The sequence below is a fragment of the Dasypus novemcinctus genome, chromosome 20 (assembly GCF_030445035.2).
Source record: "Dasypus novemcinctus isolate mDasNov1 chromosome 20, mDasNov1.1.hap2, whole genome shotgun sequence".
In the NCBI taxonomy this organism is placed as follows: Eukaryota; Metazoa; Chordata; class Mammalia; order Cingulata; family Dasypodidae; genus Dasypus; species Dasypus novemcinctus.
Genome location: NC_080692.1, coordinates 54,580,771 through 54,608,215, shown reverse-complemented (window position 1 = coordinate 54,608,215; position 27,445 = coordinate 54,580,771). Strand labels below are relative to the sequence as shown.

Below are 27,445 nucleotides of genomic sequence, written 5' to 3'. Positions count from 1 at the left end.
TGTTGCTCTGTTAACATTTATTACCAATACTACTTTATACATTTTCTTTTCTTACTCATTTTGCTTTCCCTGGCCCTAATATTTTTCTTCAAAGTGAACTTACCCAGGAACAAGAAAATAGAGTAAGAAGAACAAAGTGACAAAGAGGAGACATAACACTTATGCACGAACAACAACTAATTAATCCCAAGACTAGACAAAGAAGCTAAGGAACTGACTAAACTGATCAAGATAAAATGATGACCAGACAGCAATAAAAAACTGCAAACCAAACCAATAATCAGGAAAACATGGCCGAATCCAATGAACAAACTAAAAACCAGGAAGAGGAGCAAAACATCAGACAAGAAATTACAGATCCCAAAACATATATTAGAGACCAAATTAATAAGGTAAAGGAAGACATTAACAATATGAAGAAAACACTTGGAAAGAATACAGAAGAAATTGCAGACATATGCAAAGAGATAACAGATATGATGGTAATGAACACCACACTCTCATCAAATAGCAGCAGATTAGAAGAGGCAGAGAAGAGAATTAGTGATGTGGAAGACAGTACATCTGAAATCAAACAAATAGTACAACTGATCGATAAAAAGATAGAAAAAATCCAGCTGGGACTTAGGGACCTGAATGACAATGTAAAATGCACAAACATACATATTATAGGCATCCCAGAAGGAGAAGAGAAGGGAAAGGGGACAGAAGGGGTGTTGGAGGAAATAATGGCTGAAAACTTCCCAAATCTACTGAGGGAGAGGGATGTACATGTCCAGGAAACACAATGCACCCCAAACACCATAAATCCCAACGGGTCTACCCCAACACATATACTTGTCAAATTATCCAATGCCCAAGACAAAGAGAAAATTCTAAAAGCAGCAAGAGAAAAGAGAACCATCACATACAAGGGAGGCTCCATAAGATTAAGTGATGATTTCTTATCTGAAACCATGGAGGCAAGAAGGCAGTGGTATGATAAAGTCAAGGTACTAAAAGAAAAAAAATCTCCAACCAAGAATACTCTACCCAGCTAAGCTAGCATTCAAAAATGATGGAGAGTTCAAAATACTCACAGAAAAACAGAAATTAAAAGAGTATGCAAAAAAGAACCCTGCCCTTCAAGAAATACTAAAGGGAGTTCTGCTGGAAGAAAGAAAAAAACAGGAAAGGCAGAGTTGGAGAAGAGTGTAAGAGCAACAAAAAGACAAAAAGAGAGGGAAACAAACAAACAAAATATGACAAACACAACTCCAAAAAAAATATGGCTAACAAATAATTCCTTGAAAGTAATAACACTGAACATCAATGGATTAAACTCACCTGTCAAAAGATGCATACTGGAAGCTTGGATGAGGAAATATGACTCATCTATATGCTGTATACAAGAAACACATCTTAGACCCAGGTATTCATTGAAAGTGAATGGCTGGGAAACAAACTTACAAGTAAACAATAATAAAAAAAAACGACATGAGTAGCAGTATTAATATCAGACAAAATGGACTTTAAATGTGAAACAATTATGAGATACGAAGATGGATACTACATGTTAGTGAAAGGGATAATATTTCAAGAAGAATGAACAATCATAAATATTTATGTTCCTAACAAGGGTACCTCCAAATATGTGAGGCAAACACTGGACAAACTAAGTGAAAAAATAGATGCCTCTACAATTATAGTAGGAGACTTTAATACACCACTATCAAATTTGGACAGAACATCTCAAAAGAGAATCAACAAAGAAACAAAAACTTTGAACAGTATATTAGAGGAGCTGGATCTAATAGACGTTTACAGATCATTACACCTGAATACAGCAGTATATACATTTTTCTCAAGTGCACATGGATCATTCTCCAAGACAGACATATGGTAGGCCACAAAGAAAGGCTCAATGAATTCAGAAAGATCAAAATCATACAAAATAATATCTCTGACCACAGTGGAGTGAAGGTGGAAATCTGCAAGGGCCAGAGGCCCAGATTTCACAACAAGATATGAAAATTAAACAGCACACCCTTAGAAAAACAGTGGGTCAAAGAGGAAATCTCAAAAGAAATTAATAACTACCTTGAAATTAATGAAAATGATAACACAACATACCAAAACTTATGGGACACTGCAAAAGCAGTACTGAGAGGGAAATTTATAGCTATAACTTCATACATCAAAAAAGAAGAAGGAGCAAAAATTGAAGAACTAACTGTACATTTGGAGGAATTAATAAAAAAACAACAAAGTAACCCCATAGGAAGAAGAAAGAAAGAAAGAAAGAACAAAGATAAGAGCAGAACTAAATGAAATAGAAAATAAGAAAGCACTTGAAAAGATAAACAAAACCAAGAGCTGGTTCTTTGAGAAGATGAATAAAATTGACAAACCCTTAGCTAGACTAACAAAGAAAAAAAAGAGAGAAGATGCAAATATACAAAATAAGAAATGAGAAAGGAGATATCACCACTGACCCCACAGAAATAAAGACTATCATAAGAGGATACTTTGAAAAACTATATTCCAACAAAAATGACAATTCAGAGGAAATGGACAAATTCCTAGAAACACAAAAATCAGTAGCTTTTCTGTACACCAATAATGAGCAAGCTCAGGAGGAAATCAGGAATCAAATACCATTTACAACAGTAAATAAAAAAATCAAATACCTAGGAATAAATTTAACTAAAGATGTAAAAAAACTTATATACAGAGAACTACACAACACTATTCAAGGAAATCAAAGAAGACCTAAATAAATAGGATATTCCCTGTTCATGGATAGGAAGACTAAATATTATTAAGATGTCTATCCTACCAAAACTGATCTACACATTCAAGGCAATCCCAATAAAAATCAACACATCCTTCTTTAAGGAACTAGAAAAACTAACTATGAAATTTATTTGGAAAGGAAAGAGGCCCCGAATAGCCAAAGACATATTGAAAAAGAAAAACGAATTTGGAGGAATCACACTACCTGACTTCAAAACATACTACACAGCTGCAGTAGTGAAAACAGCATGGTATTGGCACAAGGAGAGACACACAGACCAATGGAACTGAATTGAGAGTTCTGATATAGATCCTCATATATATAGTCATATAATATTTGATAAAGCCACCAAACTCTCTCAACAGGGGAAGAATGGCCTATTCAACAAATGGTGCCTGGAGAACTGGATATCCATATGTAAAAGAATGAAAGAGGATTACCATCTCACACCTTATACAAAAATCAACTCAAGATGGGCCAAAGACCTAAATATAAGACCCAAGATGAACAAGACCATGGAAAGCAATGTAGGGAAGCATCTACAGGACCTTGTAATAGGAAATGGCTTCATGAACTTCACACCCAAAGCACAAGTGGCAAAATAACAAATAGATAAATGGGACTTGCTCAAAATTAAAGCCTTCTGAACCTCAAGGGAGTTTGTCAAGAAATTGAAAAGAGAGCCTACACAATGGGAGAAAATATTTGGGAACCATATATCTGATAGGAGACTTATAACCTGCATATATAAAGAACTCCTATATCTCAAAAATAAAAAGACAAACAACCCATTTTAAAAATTCGGAAAAGATTTGAACAGACACTTCTCCAAAGAAGAAATACAAATGGCTAAAAAGCACATGAAAAAAATGCTCAAAATCCCTAGCTATAAGGGAAATGCAAATCAAAACTACAATGAGATACTATATTACTCACATAAGATTGGCAGCTATGAAAAAAAAAACAGAAGACTACAAATGCTGGAGAAAATGTGGAGTAATGGGAACACTCATCCACTGCTGGTTGGGAATGCAGAAGGATCCAGCCATCCTGGAGGACAGTTTGGTGGTTTCTCAAAAAACTAGCTGTAGATTTGCCATATGAACCAGCAATTCCACTGCTGGGTATATACCCAGTAGAACTGAAAACAGGGACACAAACCGATATTTGCACATCAATGTTCACAGCAGCATTTTTCACTATTGCCAAAAGTTGGAATCAACCCAAATGCTCATCAACAGATGACTGGATAAATAAAATGTGGTATATACATACAATGGAATACTACTCAGCTTTAAGAACGAATACATTACAAACATACGTGATAACATAGTTGAGTCTTGAGAACCTTATGTTGAGTGAAGCAACCCAGGCATTGAAGGACAAATACTACATGACCTCAATGATATGAAATAAGTAAACCAAGCTACCTCAGAGAGCTAGGGGCTGGATGATAGGCTTAAAGGAAATTGGGGGGTAGAGGACGGATATAAGCTGACACCTACATGGGAGAAATCTATGATAAGCTGTAGGTAAGTATTTGTACAAGGAAGGGATAAAATGGGGGAATAAGGTTACCTTTGGGTGGGGCTTTGTTGGCTTGAGGGGGGCTTGGGACAGGAGGATGGGTAATATTTCCCAAGACATTGGGGGGGTGGGGGACATATAAACATAGGAGACTGTCAGGTATTTGGTTGAGAGTATAATGCTGAGAAAACTTTTTCAAAAATATAATAAGGTTACCTGTTTAAGAGTCTTAAAGGGGATAATCTGATGCAGGACAGATTCCTAGGGAGTGTGTGAGTGCTCATTTTGCCATAGTGGATTATATCATTGGATAGAAACCCGTATAATGAGAGTGAAGGTATACCCACATCCTGGGGAGGACTGATGTTCTCAAATAGAGGGAATTGTATCTCTCGAGAGAAATGGTGGCTCACGATGCATTAAGGTAGTTGGGCATGTCAAGCCCTCAACACTGTTGCAAGTATCTCTGAACATGGCCCTTCAAGTAATGAAGATTGACTGTCAGTGTGGGCCCTAAGGGGAGGGAAAAAGAGGTATCGAATGGATGGAATCAATGTAACTGTGTGGGCAATAGAAGTGTTCCACAAGATTACACAAGGATGGATACAAGACATGTTAAATTACACCAAAAATATCTAGGGGCTGAGAGGCTAAAATGTAAATCATAATGTAAAACATAAGATAACTAAAAATTTAGAAAATTGTATAGTCTAAAATATAAACCACAATGTAAACCCAAATGTTACCTTGTTTGAAAGCTATTGTCTCAATATCTGTACATCAGTTTCAGTAAATATAGTATGAATATATAAAAAGATTATTGCTATGGAAGGGAAAAGGGTTTATATTGGATATGAGAGAGTACTGTATATTGTATGTATGAATTACTGTGATCTAAAACTTTTGTGAAGATAAGCTTAATAATTAGGGAAAAAAAGAAAAAGAAATGACGTAGATACTGAGGAAAAGATGGAAGAAGTTGCCTTGCCAATTTGCAAACAGGGCAACACTTATTGCAGTGATGGAAGGCAAAACATCAAAAACAAAGCTTTTGCATTTTTTAATTTTTTGATACCCCAATTTATTTTTACCTTAATTTTTCTAAATTAATATGTATTCTATATCTAACCTTTAAACTCATCATTTTATACCATTTTACTATTCATGGAACCTGGTAATACATTTGGCTTCATTTTTCAAGAAGTTTTGGATCACAGAGAGGTTCAACCATGGCAGGGGAGGAATACTGGGGTGGGATGTTATTGACAGGGGACACATGTTTGGCAGGGAGTTCTCCAGGGCATATATCTAGGGTACATAAAAATGTTTGGATGTTTTCATAGTGGTTACAATTAAGAACAACTGGGGGAGTGCTGAGTTCCTAGCCAGGGAATCTCTATCACAGTCCCAAAAGGAGCAGCAACAATCCCCCAAGTCCAATGGCAAAGACCAGAAAACTGTTCAACAATGAACCCTTGATACTAATGACTATGCTTGTGATCCTGTGCACCTGAAATAAGAACAAGGCCTAGAGCTGCAGGGTGCCTAACATTTACCTCCTGAGAGCCTCCGTGTTTCTCAAATGTGGCCAGTCTCAAAGCCAAACTCAGCATGTAAATGTGTTGCCTTTCCCCCAGCGTGAGACATGACTCCCAGTGATGAGCCTCCCTAGTGCCGAGGGATTACTACCAAGTACCAGCTGATGATGTAACTAGAAAATGACCTTGAATAAAAGGGTAAACTAGGACCAGCAGAATATTTCAGTCTACATATAATACCAGGAGTTAAAAATGCTTTTTGACCTGAATCAAAGGGGGAAATGGAAAGGACAAGTGAGTTTATATGGCTATGAATCTCCAAAAAGAGCTGGGAGGTTATCAAAGGGGTTGCCCTTATGCACACCTGAGCAGAGTCCCAAAGACAGATAAAGTAGATACAACCCCAGGTATTGGTTCTTCTGAGGGATACAGAGACCCACAGGTTCTACGGTCATGGCAGATGGAGTTCAGTGCCATGTCAGTTGGCCCCACTTTGGATTTTGTGTTTCTGTGTGATGGAACTGAACTCAGATGTGATCTTTGCCCAAAAACCTCTCCTGTTACTTTTGCTGTTGATGCTGGGGTTTAATGTATACCCAGGGGACCTGAGTCTCTGGACTGACCATGTGATAGCCAGGCCCTGAGTCTCAACAGACTTGCAACCCCTACACTCTGGTTCATTGGACTTACCCTACTCAGCTAACATGGAGGTAAAGAAGGTCAACCACCACACCAGGGAACCAAGAGTGCCTACAACTGAAAACAGGAGAATTGCATCCAGCATCCATGTGGAATCTAAGCCCCCTCTTGATATAGATGTGGAGTGGACACAACCATTCCAAGGTCCACAGGATGGAGGAATAGAGTATGGATTACAGTGGACTTACTAATATTATATTCATGAACTATTGTGATTAGTAATCAAAGAAAATGTGGCATTGTTGTGGGTAGAGTGGCTATGGTGGCTGCTGGAGATAGGGAGTGGGAGGAAGAGATGTGAGGTGGGGACATTTTTGGGGGTTGGCATTGTCCTGTGTGGTGCTGCAGGGACAGTTACCAGACATTGTATGTCTTTCCATGGCTCACTGAGTGGACTGTAGGAGAGTGTGGGCTATGGTGTGGACCATTGACCATGAGGTGCAGTGGTGCTCAGAGTTTTAGTCACCAAATGCAATGAATGTCTCATGATGATGGAAGAGGTTGTTGTTATAGGGGGAGGAGTAGGGTGAGGGGGGTGGGGAGTATATGGGGACCTCATATTTTTTTAATGTAACATTAAAAAAAGACAAAAAAAGAATAAAAGCATGGCTAGAATTTAAACAAAAAATAAAAATAAAACAAAAAAACTCTTAGAAAATACTACAGGGAAACATCTTCAAGATATTGTGCTTGGTGTTTTCTTGGACCTTGCAGCAAAGCACAAGCAATAAAAGGAAAAAATTAACAAATGAATCTCCCTCAAATTTAAATCCTTTTGGTCTTCAGAAGACATTGTCAAGAAAGTAAAACGGCAGCCTACTTAATGGAAAAAGTCTTCAGAAACCATATATCTCATAAGGGATTGATTTTCATGTTATTTAAAGAGATCACACAACTTAATGACAAAATGACAAGCAACCCCACTAAAAAATGGGCAAAAGAACTGAACAGACATTTTTCTGAAGTGAAAATACCAATGGCCAAAAGACACATGAAAAAATGTTCAACACCTCTAGCTACTAGCGAAATGCAGATCAAAACTACAATGAGATATCATCTCACACTCTACAGAATGTCCATTATTAAAAGAACAGAAAACTTCAAGTGCTGGAGAGGATTGTAGAAATAGGAACACTCCTTCACTGTTGGTAGGGCTGTAAAATGATGCAGCATCTATGAAATACAATTTGGCAGTTCCTTAGTATTTTGTAAATATAGAATTGCCATATGATTCAAAAATCCCTCTACTAACAATATATTCAGAAGAACTGAAAGAAAGGGTGTGAACAGATATTTGCACACTGACATTCATAGTGGCATTATTCACAGTTGATAAAAGATGGAAACAACCTAAGTATTCTATCAATGGATGAATGGATAAAAAAGATGTGGTATATACATATGATGGAATATTATTCAACCCTAAGCAAAAGATCAATTTGGGAAATACATGACAACATGGAGGAACCTGGAGGATATTAAGTTGAGTGAAATAAGCCAGACACAAAAGGATGGATATTATACAGTCTCACTGATACGTATTAAGTACAATAAGCAGACATATGAAGATTGACTATGAAGTGTTTGGTCAGAGTTGGAATGTGGAATGAGAAGGTGGAGAGTAAACTGAGTGTATGTTGAATGTTTAATAAGGCTGAATGTAAATATTTGATAATGGCTGGCCTTGATGATAACATTTTAATGAATGTAACAAACCCTGTTGATTTATAGGTGTGATTGTGGCTGAAACAAGTAGTCTAGGAAGATTAATATTAGATGGAGGACAGCTGGAGGATAATATTGGGAATGGGAATGTGATTTTGGAAGTAGATGAGGATTGTGGTTAATAATATAAATACAAAAATGCTCTACTGCATTGTGTAAAGAATGGTGACTCATGGGGAAAATATGACTAATGTAACTTAAAGACTATAGTTAAAAATAATATTTTAATGTTTTTGTAGCAAAAACAGAATATGAGATTGGTTTTATGAGATATGAATATGATTAAGCATTTTTCCCTCTTCTTCACTTTCTTTATTAATAAGGAGACCTTGACTATGCCATTTAATTAATCTGTGTCCATCTGTGTATCTTTCTGAACACTGGAGGAACAATTGAGTGAGTTGTTGAGATTAGATGAGATAAAAGTGTCTGGGCAGAACTTTTTAGGAATAATACTTCCATAATTTGTTGAGATGCTTTTTGTATGTTATTTTATCTTTTGAATTTTAAATAGTTTGAATTAAAAATTTAAATTAAAAAATAAAGAAACAGACATCTCAAGGAATAAATCCCAGAATTAACATTTTAAAATATTAAAAAGTACAGTGTGAAACAAAAAAGTAAAAGACAAATTTACAAGAAATGATGGGGGGACAAGATGGCATTGGTTTAAGTGTGTACTCACCATCTTTTTTGCAAAGAACGGTTGAATAGGGACAAGATCCTGCCCGAGTGAATTGTTTTGGGAACCCAAAGAGCAGGAGGCTTCAGGACATTGATTTGGAAATAACTGGACAAAAAGATAAATTGCTCAAGGTAAAACCATGAATTTCTTGCCCTTGATGCAAGCAGCTAAGTCCCATCCTCAAGGCAAAGAGCCACAATGAGTCCTGACTCCCATTGTCCACCCAGCAGGAGAAATCCTTCTCCAAATGGGAGAGTTCTGGTGAAGGGTGGAGAGTGGTTTCCTTTCTGTGGTTTTATTGTCTGGACTCCCCTTGAGCTTTCAGGAGCATACAAGCTGGCTCAAGGTAGCACCAGGAAGAGGGAAGAGGTAGAGGTAAATCTGCCGATGCAGTCTGATTTACCTAACCACCTCATAGAAAGAAACTTGGCCTGGAATAGGGCAGAGTCAGGCAATTGACTAGTCCTGTGCTGAAAACTATCAAAATTTCAACTCTTCTAAGGAAGGAAAGCAGTAGAAAGCACTTAATAAGATTCAAGAGCTTATTTAGCATCTTCTAGGAGGAGGGGGTGGTCTGGAAGAGGGTTGAGAGTCAATTTTTTTCTGCAGTGAGTTAAGTCACCAGAGTCCCACTTGAATTTCAAGAGGGAACTCAACCTGACTGGGAGAGGTGAGGGGAGAAATGCTCACATAGGCTATTGCATCCTGTTGCCCTGGGAAAGAAAGTAATAAGAATAAAAAGGGGGAAGTGGACTTGGTCCAGTGGTTAGGGCATCTGTCTACCACATGGGAGGTCCGCAGTTCAAACTCCGGGCCTCCTTGACCTGTGTTGAGCTGGCCAACGTGCAGTGCTGATGCATGCAAGGAGTGCCGTGCCATGCAGGGGTGTCCCCGTGTAGGGGAGCCCCACACACAAGGAGTGAACCCTGTAAGGAGAACCACCCAGCATGAAAGAAAGTGCAGCCTGCCCAGGAATGGTGCTGCACACACGGAGAGCTGACACGGCAAGATGACGCAACAAAAATAAACACAGATTCCCGTGCCACTGACAACAACAGAAGTGGACAAAGAAAATGCAGCAAATAGACACAGAGAACAGACAACCAGGGTGGGGAAGGGGAGTGAAATAAATAAGTAAATAAATCTTTAAAAAAAATAAAGAATAAAAAGGGGGCAGGAATGGACTCCTAGTCAGCAGGAATTTATCTAACTGCAAAGGGCCAAACCTGCCCAAGGAAAAGTGACTAGATAGATTTCTGAAGAACTAACTGACCCAAGAAGAAAGTTTAGCTCATTAGAGGAGTTTCTACCTTGAATATATGAGATCCCTGTTTGATTCCTGGGTCCTCTTAGAGTAGTGACCCACTGGAATATCAAACATCCAACTGATACATTAGGACAAGGAAAACATAGACATTATTTTTGTATTAACTTCTCATAAGTCTTTTTTTTTTCTCCTAAAAAAGGTTACTTTTGTTTTAACATTTAACTTAGTATACTCACTAAAACCTGCTTCAAAACCTGCAGAGGGAAGGCTGCAGGGTAATTGATTTATGAACACTGGCAGCCTGGGAAGCTTCACAGGGGCTTAAGAGGGAAGACTGTTCTTCCTTAGTTTTTTTTTTTTTTTTTTGACTGCTTGCTTGTGTGTTTGTTTGTTTGTATTGTGTTCTTGATTTTCTTCCTTCTTTCTCCACCTGCCCCCTTATTTTCTTTTCAGTTAGGTGCTATTGGCTTGCTTCTTGTTTGCTCTGTTTCCTCTTCCTTGATTTTCCCTTTTTCTGTGTATAATGATTTTGCCTACCGATCTTATCTCTTTTCCTTCCTTCATCTTTCTATCTTCTGCTCTCTGTGGTTGTTCTTACATTGCACCTGTCTTTGTGTTAGGCCTCAAAGCAGGGCCTTTATGGATAACGAGAGATGGCATGAAGAAACTTCAATGCAAGGGTTAGGCAAACTCACATTCATTATGTCTGCAGAGGTAAGGAACCAAGGCCAGTCCAAAGTGACTCAGATCCAACTCCCTATGCTGCAGTTTCACTCTTGTTTAAATACCAAAGTTACTACTTAGCATTTGCTTTGATTATGCATTAGTGTTCATCCATGTGGATGAATGCACATAGCTGGTTATATAATTGTATGATTAGTATGCTCAGGAAATCATGCTTGCACATACATTGCATGATCAAGAGAGGGGTGGATAACTCCACCCCTGGGTGGGAATTTTACTATGTTAATTAAGCAGGTTGAAAAGAGGACAGCAAGGGGCTACTTCAGTGCAGGTCCAGTCAACTGGTTGAAGCTGGTTTTCCTATTTCATTGCTTCAACAGGATATTCTTGACCACCAAAAGCAGAATTTGACCTAAAGAGAGGATTGCATTTCATTACCTTCTGACTTACATACAATTCTTTTCTTTGTATCCTAGCAACAAGGAAAAAAATCAAGTTACTTTCAGGTATTCAGTCATCCTACATCCATCAATTCCCTCTTTCTAGTTTTTGGCGATATTTTTAATCACAGGGGAAAGGAACGAAGCTTAGATTTTCTGTAACTACTTTTTGCTGACACTATGGGCATTGATTTGTTAGAAAACTACAGTAAGAGGGTGATTTGAGGAGGAAAAGTTAGTTTGTTAGAGTTTGCAACTGCTTTTAATTAAAACATTGCATGTATGGTATGAGTAAGGCTTCAATCTTTAAAAGAATAAGGATAATAATTAACAAAGGGGACCAGCTACTTGGTGAAGCTAGATGGGTTCTAGGAGGAGAAATTATTTTCCTGTATTATGAAGTAATTGGGTTTGTTGGTTTTCTGTTTTTTTTTTTTTTTTTTTTTTTTTTTTTTAGTTTTTAATGCTTTTACTTCTCTGGAGAGGTTGGTGACTAAGTACAGGAATGCGGCTGCAGTACCAACGAACGTTGTGATTTTTAAAAAGGTAAAAAAGGGGATCAATTGGCTTTTAGAAAATTATTTGTGGTGTTACATGTTTTTGGATTTGCTTTTACAAAAGCCTGTTGAATTTTATTTAAATAGGCTGTTCTGCCTATTGCTTTTAAGGTGTAGATTAACTGAAACATTTTACAGTAAGCTGGTTTAGGCATATACTTGATATTGATTGTGCAAATTTACACAGTACTAACATTTGGTTTTATTGTAGAAGTTTTGGATGATTTGCAAAATATATGTGAAGGATGAGTGATATTTTCTCTCATGGCTAGTTACTGGCAGGTTCCTGTAGTAGGAAGAACAAGATTAGTATTTGGTGGAGTTTTTTCTTCTTGAACAGGAACCACAGGTACTCAACTGGCTCTATTTCATATTTTGCTTCATGTTCTGGTGTGCTCTCCAGCTCAGGACTTCTTTTATCTGCTGGCTCTGATAAGTAGTAGGGTTTTGCTTTGGTATGATGTACCCAGGACTCTATTCCCTGTAACTTAAGAGAAGAATGAGAGGGTAATAATACTGTATAAGGTTCCTTTTATTTGGATTTAAGCTGATCTTCAGGATGTTTGTTTTTTCAAACTTTTAAAAGAACTTGATTTTTGATTGAGAAAGGGTGGAGAGGCTGGTTAGTGGGGCATTTTTGGTGCATATTTGCATATGCGTGCATGGTGGTAAGGAGCTCTCCTAACTGCAAAGCCCACTTATGGAGGGCTCCCTCTAAGGTCACTGGTGAATTGGGTTTTTCCCTTGGGTTACTTAGAAATGGCTTTCTATACATAAGTTCAAAAGGACTTAATTCAATTCCTCTTCTAAGGGACACCCTAACCCAAAGGAGAGCTAGGTTAAGTGCTTCTGTTCATTTCAACTGTGTTTCTTGACAAATTTTACTTAAGGTTTTTTTCAAAGTATAGTTCATTCTTTCCACCTTTCCTGATGACTCAGGTCTCCAGGCTGCATGTAGTTTTGATGTGGGTTATGGGTGGGAGGCTCTTTATCTCTTCAGAGATAACCTTAACCTAAACTGTCTGTCCTGACTTGTGGGTATGGGATGGTGAGAGGCTGCAACCCTGCCCTTGGTAACCATGGCAATGACTCAAGCCCCAGGAATCAGTTTATCAATGCAAACTCTATAAAATTTAAATATTCAGGGAAAATGCAAACCAAATGTGCTAAAAGCTTATCTAGAATGTATGAAGTCCATGCTAAAAGCTTACCTAGGATGTGGAAGATATATGCTAATTCAAGCCTATTGAGCACTGAAACAAAGAACAATTTGACCCTTCCTCTCTGTATAAAAGGAACTCAAAATTCTTGCTCAGGGCTCAGGTTTGAAATAGAAAGCTCTCATTTTTCCTTCTCAAAATCATTCCTGAGTCCTGGCCTTTCTATATACAAATAATCGAACCTCTCTCAAGTTCTACAACAGTTTCCACTTAATTCCAAGACACTGATTGACACTCTGTACTACAGCTGAAATAAAAGCAGGTTCATTATCTGACTGAATTGTTTGGGGCAGTCCCAAACTTGGGATGATTTCCTGGAGGAGGAATTTAGTTACTGTGGAATGCTGTTCTGTATGGCAGAGAAAGGGTTCCACCCACTATTAGAAAGAACTCTTCTTCTGGAAGAAAGTAAGGCTCACCCAATTGTGGAGAAGAAAAGAATTTATTCTCAATCTTGTAAGAAGGGGCGCACAACAAGAAAACGTGGCTTGTGCCCTGAACAAAGAAAAATGACACAATTTATACCCCTAAACCTAGCATGCAAACCCTTCCTCTGTTTCTCCATAGATTGGATACTTCAGAAATTACAGCCTATCCAAGACGATCTAACTTTCCCATGCAAAAGTTTGTGATTAACCGCTTCTCCATCACATTCCAACCATTTCAGTTTTTACCTGCTCCCCTTTGCTAAATAAGGAATGGAATTTAGTGCTGAATTGGTATTGACTTAGCTCTTTCTTGGGCATCTTTTTTACTGCCTATAGGACTGGCTTAAGCTAGTTTCCTTTGTTCCTGCTTAACCCGGGAGTGGGAGACTGAGGCAGTAGGCTGCCAGGTTATATTAATCAATATTTTCTGCCTTTATGTGAAAACTAAACTAATCTTCATTTCTTACACCCACCCTGAAAAGTGTTTACAAATACTAAAAGATACTTAAAATTTCCTGTGGTTTTTGGCATTACTGTGAAGTTTACTTGCCAATCTTCTACTGAGGCAAGATTTTGATTTTGTGTTCCAAAAGAAGTTTAAGATGTTCCCTTTGGGTTATTTTTCTGATAGGAAAGATACTGGTTAGAGAATTTTTGCACAGTTTGAGCAAGCTGAGGTCCCACCACCTGTCAGTGAAGAAGGCTCAGTACTGCTTATTGTTCTAAATGTGTGGTTTGGTAATAATAAGAGACTAGGGGATATACTAGGTTCTCGGGCAGATAAAATTGTCCTTGGCTGTTTTTCAGCCTCTTAACCCCTTTTCCTGTTGTTGTTGTTGTTTTTTTAATTTTCTTGAAAACCTCATTTGCTTGCATGTTCAAGATTTTCAGGGGTATAAATCAGACTGAAAACTTTATATGTTGAGGAATCTGAGGAATCTGAGGTTTAATGAATGCAAGTACTTGATTAGGAGGGTAGTCTTTTAATGCAGCCTTTTTTGCTGCTTGTTTTGCTTGCCTGTTCATAGGGCTACATAGGAGTTTTCCTTATGATGTCCCTCCTGGCAGTGCATTAGAGCTACTTCTGCAGGTAGGTTTACTGCTTTTAAAAGTTCAGTTATTTGTGTGGCATGTTTAATGTGTTTTTGCCCAGATGATAAAAGTCCTTTCTCCTTCCAAATGGCCCCATGTGCATGCAAGATAAGAAAAGCATATTTTGAATCAGTGTAAATGTCCACTCTTTTTCCACCCCCTCTTTGGAGGGCTCTAAGAAGGGCAATAAGCTCAGCTTTTTGTGCAGAGTTTTCTGGGGATAGTGGTGCAGTTTCTAATACTTCCCCTGCAGTTACAAGAGCATATCCAGCTTTTTGAACACCTCCTTCAACAAAGCTGCTTTCATTACTGAAGATTTCTAAATCTGGATCTAGTAGAGGAGTGTCCTGCAAGTCTTTCCTGGAAGGAAAGACCTCCTTTAGCATTTCTATACAATTATGAATAGGTATTTCCTCAGTACTTGATAGGAGTAGAGAAGCTGGATTTAAGGTTGCACTAACTTTTAATTTAACTTCTGCATTGTCTAGGAGTGCTGCTTGATATTTTCTAAGCCTCCCTTGGGTTAGCCAAAGATTTCTTTTTCTTTCAAGCAGTGTGAGTATTTGATGGGGGTTTGAATGGTAAGGGGCTGTTTTAATGTAAATTTTTCAGCTTCCTGTAGTAAGACACAGGTTGCAGTAACAGCTCTCAAACATGCTGGCCACCTTTTTTGCAGCACTGTTTAGTAATTTTGAGAAGTATGCTACCAGACGATGCCCACCTCTTAATTTCTGGGTTAATACTCCAAGGGCTACAGTTTGTTTTTCATAGACAAATAAAAGGTTTTCTGAGATCTGGTAATTCCAGGGCAGGGGCACTCATTAGCTCTCTCTTCAGTTGGTGAAAGACTTGCTTACATTCAGAAGCCACTGGAGGGACTTTGCGTTCCCACCAACCAAAGCTGTGTGCAGTTTTTTTGGATGTCCAGTAATTTAGTGATTGAATTTTGCTTTGGAGCATCTTTCCACAGCCCAGCAAGAATGCAGATTCCAATGAGGATCAGCTTCAGGGACTGCCTCATTTGGGGAGCTGTAAATTAGGTTTTGCGGTGCCACCTGCTGCAATGCCTTGGCTTCTTGTTGCACTTTTTCAAGGACCATATGTCTTTCCTTGGGGGTGAGGAGGCCTTTTATAAGGGCTTGTATATTAGCCACATTTTATGTGGCAAAAATGGAAACAAACAGGGTCATTCCTTTCTCAGGATCTGCACAATAAGCTGGAGTGTTATTTTTCCAATTAAATAAACCAGAGAAACCAGAGGTGGTGAAAGGAGTGTGGATGAAAGGAAAGCCTCGGGGTTGTCCTTGATTATCAATTCCATTTGGAACTTGCCAGAGTGGGAACGGACCTACAATCTCCTTTGGGATGGGGGGGACTACCCTGACCAAAAACAGTTCCACTCTGAGTATGGGAGGGAGATTGGAGGAAATGCCCCTGTGGGAGAGAAAGGGGGCCTGATACTGCTAAGGGAAGAGTGGGTTTTAGTAGTGGCCCAGGTGGGGGAGGAGGCAGAGGTGGTCTATAATGAGGGCGGGGGGGTACTTAAGTTGAGGAATTCATTAATGGAGAGGATTCCAGGACCTCAATTGCTTTTGTAACTGGGACTGAAGGGGGCCCACACAACATTAACCCACAAATCCTTCTAGTTTCCTTTTTTTCCCCAACTCAAGACTTGAACTTGTGGGATTTCTGCCCATTTCTCTTGCTGTTTACAAAACAAATCCAATTGCAGTATAGTATTAAAACTCAAAGACCCATTTTCTGGCCAAATTTCTCTGTCATCTAATCTATATCTAGGCCAAGCTTTATTACAAAAAGTAATTAATTTATTTTTTGTAACCCAGATCCTCCAAATTTAGACCAATTTTTCAGGATGCATCCTAGTGGGGAGCACTCAGGTACTGATGCCTCATTCCCCATGGTGGCAGAAAGAGAGAGAGAACAGACAAAAGTAAAGGCACAAAAGGAAGCAGGCTTCCCCTTAAAGGGAATGAGGGAGTGGGATTCAAACCCATGAAACCTCTCCCACTACCACCAAACCTTTGCTACCCTAGTGAAGGTAAGCCAAATGCTAACTCGCAGTTAGCCAAAGCCAGACAGCATGTTTCCCTTTTAAAGGAGTAAGGCAGTGGGACTCAAACTCACCAAGACCTCTCCTGATGTGGGCTATGGGTGGGAGGCTGTTCATCCTTTCATAGATAACCTAAGCTGTCTGTGTCCTGACTTGTGAGTGTGGGACAGTAAGAGGCTGCAGTCCTGCCCTTGGTGACCATGGCAATGATTCCAGTCCTGGAGTAACAGTTTAGCAATGCAAAGTCTATAAACTTTAAAAATTCAAGGAAAATGCAAACCAAATGTGCTAAAAGCTTATCTAGAATGTATGAAGTCCATGCTAAAAGCTTACCTAGGATGTGGAATATATATGCTAATTCAAACCTATTGAACACTGAAAGAAAGAACAATTTAGCCCTTATCCTGTATAAAAGGAACTTGAAAATCTTGTTTGAGGCTTGGGTTTGAAACAGAAAGCTCCTGAGTCCAGCCAGCCATCAGTAAATCATTTTTCCTTCTCAAAATCCTGCCTGAGTCCTGGCCTTTCTAGACACAAATAATTGAACCTCTCTCAACTTCTACAACACTCCCACTGTAACCAAACCTCCACTACCTTAGTGAAGGTAAACCAAATGCTAACTTGCAGTTAGCTAAAACAAAAAGAGTAATGAATAAAGGAATGAACTCATGTGCCAGGGGAAGGAGACAACCTGGTCCTCTGTCCTAACCTCATGAGCTTTGGGTCCTTTGGCAGCTGGAAAGGGGCTCTGCCCTGGGTAACCCCTGAGTCCTTGGGAAGATCCTGAATGACCACTGTAGTCAGGGATGCCTCAGTGCAGACAACCACCTCCACAGCTAACCTTGGAAGCATTCTCTGGTTACTATTTTTATTTATTTATTTGGTCCCTTCATGGTTGCCAATTTGTTAGGCCTCAAAGCAGGGCCTTCATGGATAACCAGAGATGGCATGAAGAAAACTCCAACACAAGAGTTAGGCAAACTCACATTTATTATGTCTGCAGAGGTAAGGAGCCAAGGCCAGTCTAAGGTGACTCAGACCTGACTCCATGTACTGCAATTTCACTCTTGTTTAAATACCAAAGTTACTACTTAGCATTTGCTTTGATTATGCATTAGTGTTCATCCATGTGGATGAATGCACATAGCTGGTTATATAATTGTATGATTAGTATGCTCAGGAAATCATGCTTGCACATACATTGCATGATCAAGAGAGGGGTGGATAACTCCACCCCTGGGTGGGAATTTTACTATGTTAATTAGCAGGTTGAAAAGAGGACAGCAAGGGGCTGCTTCAGTGCAGGTCCAGTCAACTGGTTGAAGCTGGTTTTCCTATTTCATTGCTTCAACAGGATATTCTTGACCACCAAAAGCAGAATTTGGCCTAAAGAGAGGGTTGAATTTCATTACCTTCTGATTTACAGACAATTCTTTTCTTTGTATCCTAGCAACAAGGAAAGAAACAAGTTACTTTCAGGTATTCAGTCATCCTACATCCATTATTTCTTCAGTCCTCAATTTTTCTGGTATTTATTTCTATCTTGTCTATTTTGTTTTCTTTCTTTTATCAACTTTTTCTCTTTTTCTCCTTTCTTTTCTCTTTTCCTCTTTCCCCATCATTCTTGCCTTTTAATTCATTATATATATTTTTCTCTGTTCAGGTTCCCATTTCATTGTAGATACTCCACTTTTTTTTATATCTATTATTCTACACTGCTTACATGAGTAAAATGAATATTTAACTCATATTTTCCTGGGTTTTATACAGTTCCTCTTCTAACTCTTACTATTATTATTACTATTATTCTTTTTCTTTTCTTACCCCTTTTGCTTTCTCTACCCCTAATCTTTTTCCTTCAAGGGAACATAGAAAGCAGCAAGGAAACAGAACAAGAAGAACAAAGTGTCAAAGAGAAAACTAACACACACACACAAACAGCAGCTAAATAAAACCCTAGAGTGAGAAGCTAATCAACTGTATAAACACATCAAGATAAAAATCTGACCAGACAGCAACAAAAGATTACAAACCATACCAAGAAACAGGAAGACATGGTTTAGTCCAATGAACAAACTAAACACCAGGAAGAGATGCGGAATATCAAACAACTAATCAAAGCTGTCCAAACAAATATCATGGACCAACTTAATGAAGTGAAAGAAAGAGATTAAGGATATTAAGATGACATTGGGAGAATGTAGTGAAGAAATTATAAACATACATAAAAAGATAACAGATATAATGGGGATGAATGGCACGGTCCAAGAAATAAAAAATGCCCTGGAAGCACAAAACAGCCGAACTGAACAGGGAGATGAAAGAATTAGTGATGTGGAAAGCAGTATATCTGAAATCAAGCAGATAGTAGGACAGATAGAGAAAAAAAATAGAAAAAATCCAGCAGGGACTTAGGGATTTGAACAACAACACAAATCATACAAACATACACAATATAGGTATCCCATAAGGAGAAGAGAAGGGAAAGGGGACAGAAGGAGTATTGGAGGATATAATGCCAAAAACATTCCAACCCTATTGAGGGAGAAGGATGTACATGTCCAGGAAATACTGCACACCCCAAACAGTATAAATACCAACAGGTCTACTCCAAGAAATATACTTGCCAAACTCTCCAATGCTCAAGACAAAGAGAAAATACTGAAGGCAGCAATCAAAAAGAGAACCATCACAAACAAGGGAAACCCAGTAAAATTAAATGCTGATTTCTCATCTGAAACCATGGAGGCAAGAAGGCAGGGGTATGACATATTTAAGGTACTAAAAGAAAAAACTTTCAGTCATGAATTCTCTATCTGGCAAAGCTGGCATTCAAAAATGGTGGAGAGTTCAAAATATTCACAGAAAAGCAGAAATTAAGAGAATATGCCAATAAGAAATCTGCCCTTCAAGATATAGTAAAGGAAGTTCTTCAGGTTGAAAGGAAAAAGCATGAAAGAGAGAGTTGGAGGAAAGTGTAAGAACAACTACAAAGACAAATAGAGAAATAAAAACAACATATGACATACATAAACCCAAAGAAAATATGACTAATGTACATAATTCCTTGAAAGTAATAACTGTGAATGATAATGGATTAAACTCACCAGTGAAGAGACACCAATTGAGAGACTGGATAAGGAAACATGACCCATCTATATGCTGTCTACAAGAAACCCACCTTAGACCCAGGGATTCAAGGAGGCTGAAAGTGAATGGCTGGAAAACAATCTTACAAGAAAACAAAACAAAACAAAAAAAAAACAAATAAGGGTGGGAGTTTCTACACTAATATCAGACAAAATAGACTCTAAATGCAAAATGATTGTAAGAGACAAAGATGGATCTATATATTAGTAAAAGGGGTAATCTTTCAAGAAGAAGGAACAATCATAAACATTTATGCACCTAACCAGGGTGCCTCAAAATACATGAGGCAAACACTGGAAAAACTAGGTGGAGAAATAGATACCTCTACAATTATAGTGGGGGATTAATACACCATTAAACAAAACATCTTGTCAGAGAATGAATAAAGAAACAAGGACTTTGAATAATACATTAGAGGATCTGGACTTAATAGACATTGAGAACACTACACCCAAATACAATGGGATATACATTCTTCTTGAAAGCACATGGATCATTCTCCAAGATAGGCCACATGCTAGGCCACGAAAAGTTCTCATTAACTCAGAAAGATTGAAATTACACAGAGTATTTCTCTGACCACAATAGAATGAAGCTGGAAATCAGTAAGGGCCAGACAACCAGATTAGGCATAAAGATATGGAAGTTAAACAACACACTCTTAGACAAAGAGTGGGTCAAGGAGGAAATTTCAAAATAAATCAGTAACTACCTTGAAACAAATGAAAATGAAAACACAACATAGCAAAACCTATGAGATGCAGCAAAAGCTATACTGAGAGGGAAATCCATAGCCATAAATGCATGTAACAAAAAAAGAAAAAAGTAAAATTGAAGACCTAACTACACACCTAGAGGAATTAGAAGAACAACAAATTAACCCCAAAAGAAGTAGAAAGAAGGAAATAATAAAGATAAGAGCAGAATTAAATGAAATAGAAAATTGAAAGCATTAGAAAAAATAAACAAAACCAAAAGCTGGTTCTTCAAGATCAATAAAACTGACAGGCGGTGGACTTGGCCCAGTGGTTAGGGCATCTGTCTACCACATGGGAGGTCCACAGTTCAAACTCCGGGCCTCTGTGACCCATGTGCAGCTGGCCCACGCACAGTGCTGATGCGTGCAAGGAGTGCCAAGCCACACAGGGTGTCCCCCACGTTGGGAAGCCCCACGTGCTAGGAGTGCACCCCATAAGGAGAGCTACCCAGTGTGAAAGAAAGTGCAGCCTGCCCAGGAATGGCACCTCACACACAGAGAGCTGACACAACAAGATGACACAACAAAAAGAAACACAGATTCCCGTGCCGGTGACAACAACAGAAGCAGACAAAGAAGATGCAGCAAATAGACACAGAGAACAGACAACAGGGGTGGGGGAGGATGGGAGAGAAATAAATAAATAAATCTTTTTTAAAAAAAACCTGACAGACCCTAAGCTAGACTAAGGAAAGAAAAAAAAGAGAGAGAGAGAAGATGCAAATATACAAAGAAACAAGGAATAGGATATCACCACTGACGGCACAGAAATAAAGAATATCATAAGAGGATACTTTGAAAATTTTTATGCCAACAAGAAGGACAATTTAGAGGAAATGGACAAATTCCTAGAAACACACAAGAAGCCTAAATTGGTTAAAAGAAATTGATGAACTCAACAGACCAATCACAAGTAAAGAGATAGAATCAGTCATTAAAAACCTTTCAACTAAAAGGAGCCCAGGACCAGAGAGCTTCACAAGTGAGTTCTATGAAATGTTCCAGAAAGAACAAACACCAATCCTGCTTAACATCTTCCAAAAACTGGAAGTGGAGGGAATATTGCCTAGCTCATTTTATGATGCCAACATTATCCTAATACAAAAGCCAAAAAAGGATACCACAAGAAAGCAAAATTACAGACCAATCTCTCTAATGAAACTAGATGCTAAAATCCTCAACAAACTACTTGGTAATCATATTCAATAACACATCAAATGAATTATACACCATGACTAAGAGGGTTTTATTCTGGATATGCAAGCATGGCTCAGCATAAGAAAATCAATTAATGTAATACGCCACATAAACAGATCAAAAGAAAAAATCACATGGTCATCTCTGTAGATGAAGAAAAAGCATTAGACAAAATACAGCACTATTTCCTGATAAAAAGACTGCAAAAGATAGGAATAGAAGGAAATTTTCTGAACATGATAAATGGTATATATGAAAAACCCACGCTAACATCACCTACAATGGTGAAATCCTAAAAGCTTTCTTTCTAAGACTGGGAATAAGACAAGATGCCCACTATCTCTGTTCCTATTTAACATTGTGTTAGAAGTACTTGTTCAAGCACTGAGGGAAGAAAAAAATATAAAAGCCATCCAAATTGGAAAGGAAGAAGTCAAAATTTCGCTATTTGCAGACAACCTGATCCTATGCATAGAGAGCCCTGAGAATTCTGCAACAAAGCTTCTAGAATTTATAAATGAATTCAGTAAAGTCACAGGTTATAAGATCAATGCACAAAAATCAGTAGCATTTCTGTACACCAATCATGAGCAATCTGAGGAGAAAATCAAGAAAAAATACCATATAAAATAATAACTATAAAAACAAATGCCTAGGAATAAATTTAACTAAAGATGTAAATGACTTATACACAGAAAACTACAGAACACAGTTGAAGGAAATCAAAGTAGACTTAAATCAAAGGAAAAATATTCCCTGTTCATGGATAGGAAGACTAAATGTCATTAACTTGTATATCCTACCCAAAATAATCTACAGATTTAATGCAATCCCAATAAAAATCAACACAGCATTTTTTTTACAGAATTGGAAAAACTAACTATGAAATTTATTTAGAAGGGCAAGAGGCCCAAACAGCCAAATACATATTGAGAAAGAAAAATGAAATAGGAGGAATCACACTACCTAACTTTAAAACATACTATAAAGCTACAGTTGTCAAAACAGCATGGTATTGGCACAAGGATAGACTTACTGACCAAAGGAACCAAACTGAGTGTTCTGATATAGATCCTTGCATAAACAGTCATCTGATATTTGACAAGGCCAACAAGCCCACTCAACTGGGAAAGAATGGTGCTTGGAGAACTTGATCTCCATATCCAAAAGAATGAGAGAGGAACACCATCTCATGACTTATACAAAAATTAACTCAAGAAGAATCAAAGATCTAAATATAAGAGTCAAGACCATAAAGACTTTGGAAGACAGTACAGGGAAGCATCTACAAGACCTCATAGTAGGAAATGACCTCATGAACTTCACACGCAAATCACAAGCAGTGAAAGAAAAAATAGATAAATGGGACCTCCTCAAAATTAAAATCTTTTTCACCTCAAAGGAGTTTGTCAAGAAAGTGAAAAGACAGCCTACCCAATGGGAGAAAATATTTGGAAACCATATATCTGATAGAAACCTAATATCCAGCACATAAAAAGAAATCCCATATCTCAAAAATAAAAAGACAAACAACCAATTTTTAAAAAGGGTCAGTGATTGGAACAGATACTTCTCTAAAGAAGAAATACAAATGGCTAAATGAACATGAAAAGATGCTCAATATCACTAGCTATTAGGGAAATACAAATCAAAACTAAAATGAGATACCATCTTGCATCCACTACACTGGCAGATATTAAAAAAACAGTGGACTATATTTGTTGGAGAGGGTGTGGAAGAATGGAACCTTCATCCACTGCTGGTGGGAATGTAGAATGGTCCAGCCATTGTGGAGAACAGTTTGGTGGTTCCTCAAAAAAAACTAACTATAGATTTGCCATATAACTCAGCAATATAGATTTGCCATATAACTCAGCAATTCCACTGCTGGTTATATACCAGAAGAATTGAAAGCAAGGGCACAAACACATATATGCACACCAATGTTCATAGCAGCATTACTCACTATTGCTAAGTGTTGGAATCAACCCAAATGCCCATCAACAGATGAATGGATGAACAAAATGTGGTATATGCATACAATGGTATATTAATCAGTTGTAAGAAGGAACACAGTACTAACACATAGGATAACATGGATTAATCTTGAGAACCTTATGTAGAGTGAATCAAGCCAGGAATTGAAGGACAAATATTACATGGCTCTCTAATTTGAATTTTAAGCAAATTGAGCCAGCTCAGAGAGCTAGAGTCTAGAAGATAGGTTTATAAGAAATAGAAAGGGAGAAGAAGGTTGTGAACCAATGCCCACATGGGTGAAATTCATGATAAGGTGGAAGTGGGTAGTTGTGCAGTGAAGGGATACGACAGGGTTGTAGGGATACTATTGGGTTGGACAGTGCAAGATTGACAGGGGCTAGCATTGGGAAGATGGGTTGGAAGGTTCATGGAACTGGGGGGAGGGTTAGAGGAGGGAGCAGGTGAACACTGGGGATTGGCGGGTATGTGGTTGAAACTACAATGTTGAGAAAACTTTTTTGGCTATTTAACAAGGAAGGGTTACTGTTTTAAGGTGTTGGATGGGGGAGGGGCATTTGGGGCAGGGCACACCTAGGTCAGGCTTCTAGAGAATGTGCAAGTGATCATTTTGTCATAGTGTGTTGTATCAGTGGGGGGAGACCCACATAATGAGTGGGAAGGAGTTGGACTCCCATACTGGGGAGGCCCAGTATGTTTTCAGAGGGGAGGGTGTCTCTTGAGAGCATGAGTGGTCCCTAATAGGGAAGGACAGAGTAGTGTGTCAAGCCCTCAGCATTGTTGCAGGTATCTATGAATCTTGTCCTTCAGGGTGTGAAGCCTGGTGCTTGCTGTTGGCCATGAGGGGAAGGGGAAGGAGGAATAGAATAGATGAGAGAAGGGGTAGTTAGGGAGCAATGGAAGTATTCTTCATGACCTTGCAAAGATGGACAAAGGCAATGTTAAATTTCATTAAAAATTTATAAAAGTGTATGGTCTAAAATGTAAACCATAACGTAAACCATTGCCATGATTAATAGGTATATTTCAATATTTGTATGTCAGTTGTAACAAGTGTACCAACAATATGTAAAAAGGTTATTAATAGGGAAAGGGGCAAAAGGAGGAGGATGTTCAGTTTGTGGGAGTTCCCTATATTCTGTATGTGACTTTACTATGACCCAAAACATCTTTGAAGACAAAATGAAAAAAAGTAATACACTGGGGAAGAAATGCAAGAAAATTCCACTGTACATATAGGACAACGGTTATTACAGAGAAGAAAAGCAAAATGTCAAAATATTTAAATTATTTTTTCATTTTTTAATACCCCAATTTTTTAACTTTAATTTAGATTTTTCTAAATTATTATGTGTTTTATTTCTTATGTTTAGACCTATCTAATTTTCCTATTAATTGAATTTGGCAATATTCTTGGCTTCATTTTTGAAAAAGTTTTGGATCACAGAAGGGTTACAACTATGGCAGGGAGGATCATTGGTGTGGTGAGTCAGTGATGGGGGAAACATGGAGGAAGTTCACTTGGACATACATATAAGGTATATAAATATGTTCAAATGTTCATGGACCATTGTCACATGGGTAGAGATTCACACAACACCTGAAAGAATACTGAATTCCCGTCCTGGGGAGCTCTGCTGCATTCTCTAATGGAACAGCAAGAATCCCTCAAGTACAAGGGCAATGACTAAAGAAGAAGGATGATCTATTCATGACCCTTGATGTTGATGACTATGCTTATGAGCCTGTGTGCCTGAAATATGAACTAGGCCTATAGCTGTGGGCTGCCTAAGAGTTACCTCCTGAAAGCCTCCATGTTGCTCAAATGTGGCCCCTCTCTAAGCCAAACTCAGCATATAAATGCATTACATTCCCTTTAGTGTGGGACATGACTCCCAGGGATGAGCTTCCCTGGCACTGAGGGATTACTACCAAGAACCAGCTGGTGATGCATCTGGAAAAAGACCTTGAATAAAAGGGGGAAAGGTTTTTTTGTAAAAATATTACATTAAAAAAAAATATGAGGTCCCATTCAACCCCACCACCCCCACACCCCCCCACCCCACCCCCAGCAACATTCACTCCCATCATCATGACACATCCATTGCATTTGGTAAGTACATCTCTGGGCATCTCTGCACCTCATGGTCAATGGTCCACATCATGGCCCATACTCTCCCCCATTCCATCCAGTGGGCCCTGGGTGGATTTACAATGTCCGGTGATTGCCCCTGAAGCACCGTCCAGGGCAACTCCAAGTCCCAAAGGCACCTCCACATCTCATCTCTTCCTGCCATTCCCCATACCCATCAGCCACCATGTCCACTTTTCCCACTCCAATGCCACCTTTTCTCTGTGGACCTTGGATTGGTTGTGTCCGTTGCACCTCCATGTCAAGAGGAGGCTCAGATTCCACATGGATATTGGATGCAATCCTCCTGCTTTCAGTTGTAGGCTCTCTAGGCTCCATGGTGTGGTGGTTGTCCTTCTTCAACTCCATCTTAGCTGAGTGAGGTGAGTCCAATAAATCCGATTGTAGGAGCTGGAGTCTGTTGAGGCTCAGGGCCTGGCTATCATATTGTCAGTCCAGAGATTCAAATCCCATAATTATATCTTACACCCCAACACCAACTACAATTCCAGTAAAGTAGCATGAAAGTCTTATGAAAAGAGATCCCATCTGAGTCCAGTTTCATCACGCAGAAACACCAGCTCCAAAGAAGGGCCATCTGACATGGCAGTGAACCCCTTCTGCCATGACCATAGAACCCATGGGTCTCTTTAGCCCTCCAAGGAACCAATACCTGGGGATTGTATCTACTTTATCTGTCTCTTAGACTCTGCTCAGTTGTGCATAAGGGCAATCCTTCTGACAGCCTCCAGACTCTTTTTTAGAGACTCGTAGCCATATAAACTCATTTCTCCTTTCCTTTTCCCCCTTACATTAGGTCAAACAGCATTTTAAAGTCATGTTATTATATGTAGACAGGGATATTCTGCTGATCCTCATCAAACCTTCAATTCAAGGTCATTTTCCAGTTGCATCATCAGTTGGTACTTGGTAGTGATCCCTCGGTGCCAGGGAGGCTCATCCCCGGGTGTCATGTAAAAAAAAAAAAAAAAAAAAAAAAAAAAAAAAAAAAACTGACCATAAAGGAGATTAAGGAGAACCTTGAACTGCCTTTCAATATCACTCCAAATTTTGTCTGTTTCTGCTTGCTCCCTGGAAACATGATGGCAGAATAGAGATGAAGGAGAACGAATCATGAATAGTACTTCTGCATCTTCCTTAATATTTTCCTAAGAAATATTTATAACAACCCACAACACACCACACCCCACTCTCCACTACTACTACTGCTGGCTTTTTTTAATCTGCCTCTCATCATAAAGGCAATCATTAATTTTTTTTCCTATTCCATACAAAACCAGGCTAAAAGAAGTAATAAATCCGTATGACTAACATAAATCACCTTTTGAAAATAAATTTACAATACATGGTGTTCTTTGGCATTAAAATATCATGGTTATTCCTTTTAATGTGATATGATCCAATATATTTTATGACTTTTCTATTTCATGTCTACGAAGAAACTGTATAGAGAGTGGATAATGATCTACTTTGTAAGATTGT

General features: G+C 38.5%; 1 pseudogene; it reads left to right on the top strand.

The window, feature by feature from the left end:
• Nucleotides 1–290: 290 nt before the first annotated feature.
• Nucleotides 291–27,445, top strand: part of LOC101411028 (pyridine nucleotide-disulfide oxidoreductase domain-containing protein 1 pseudogene) — a 43,388-nt pseudogene continuing 16,233 nt past the window's right edge.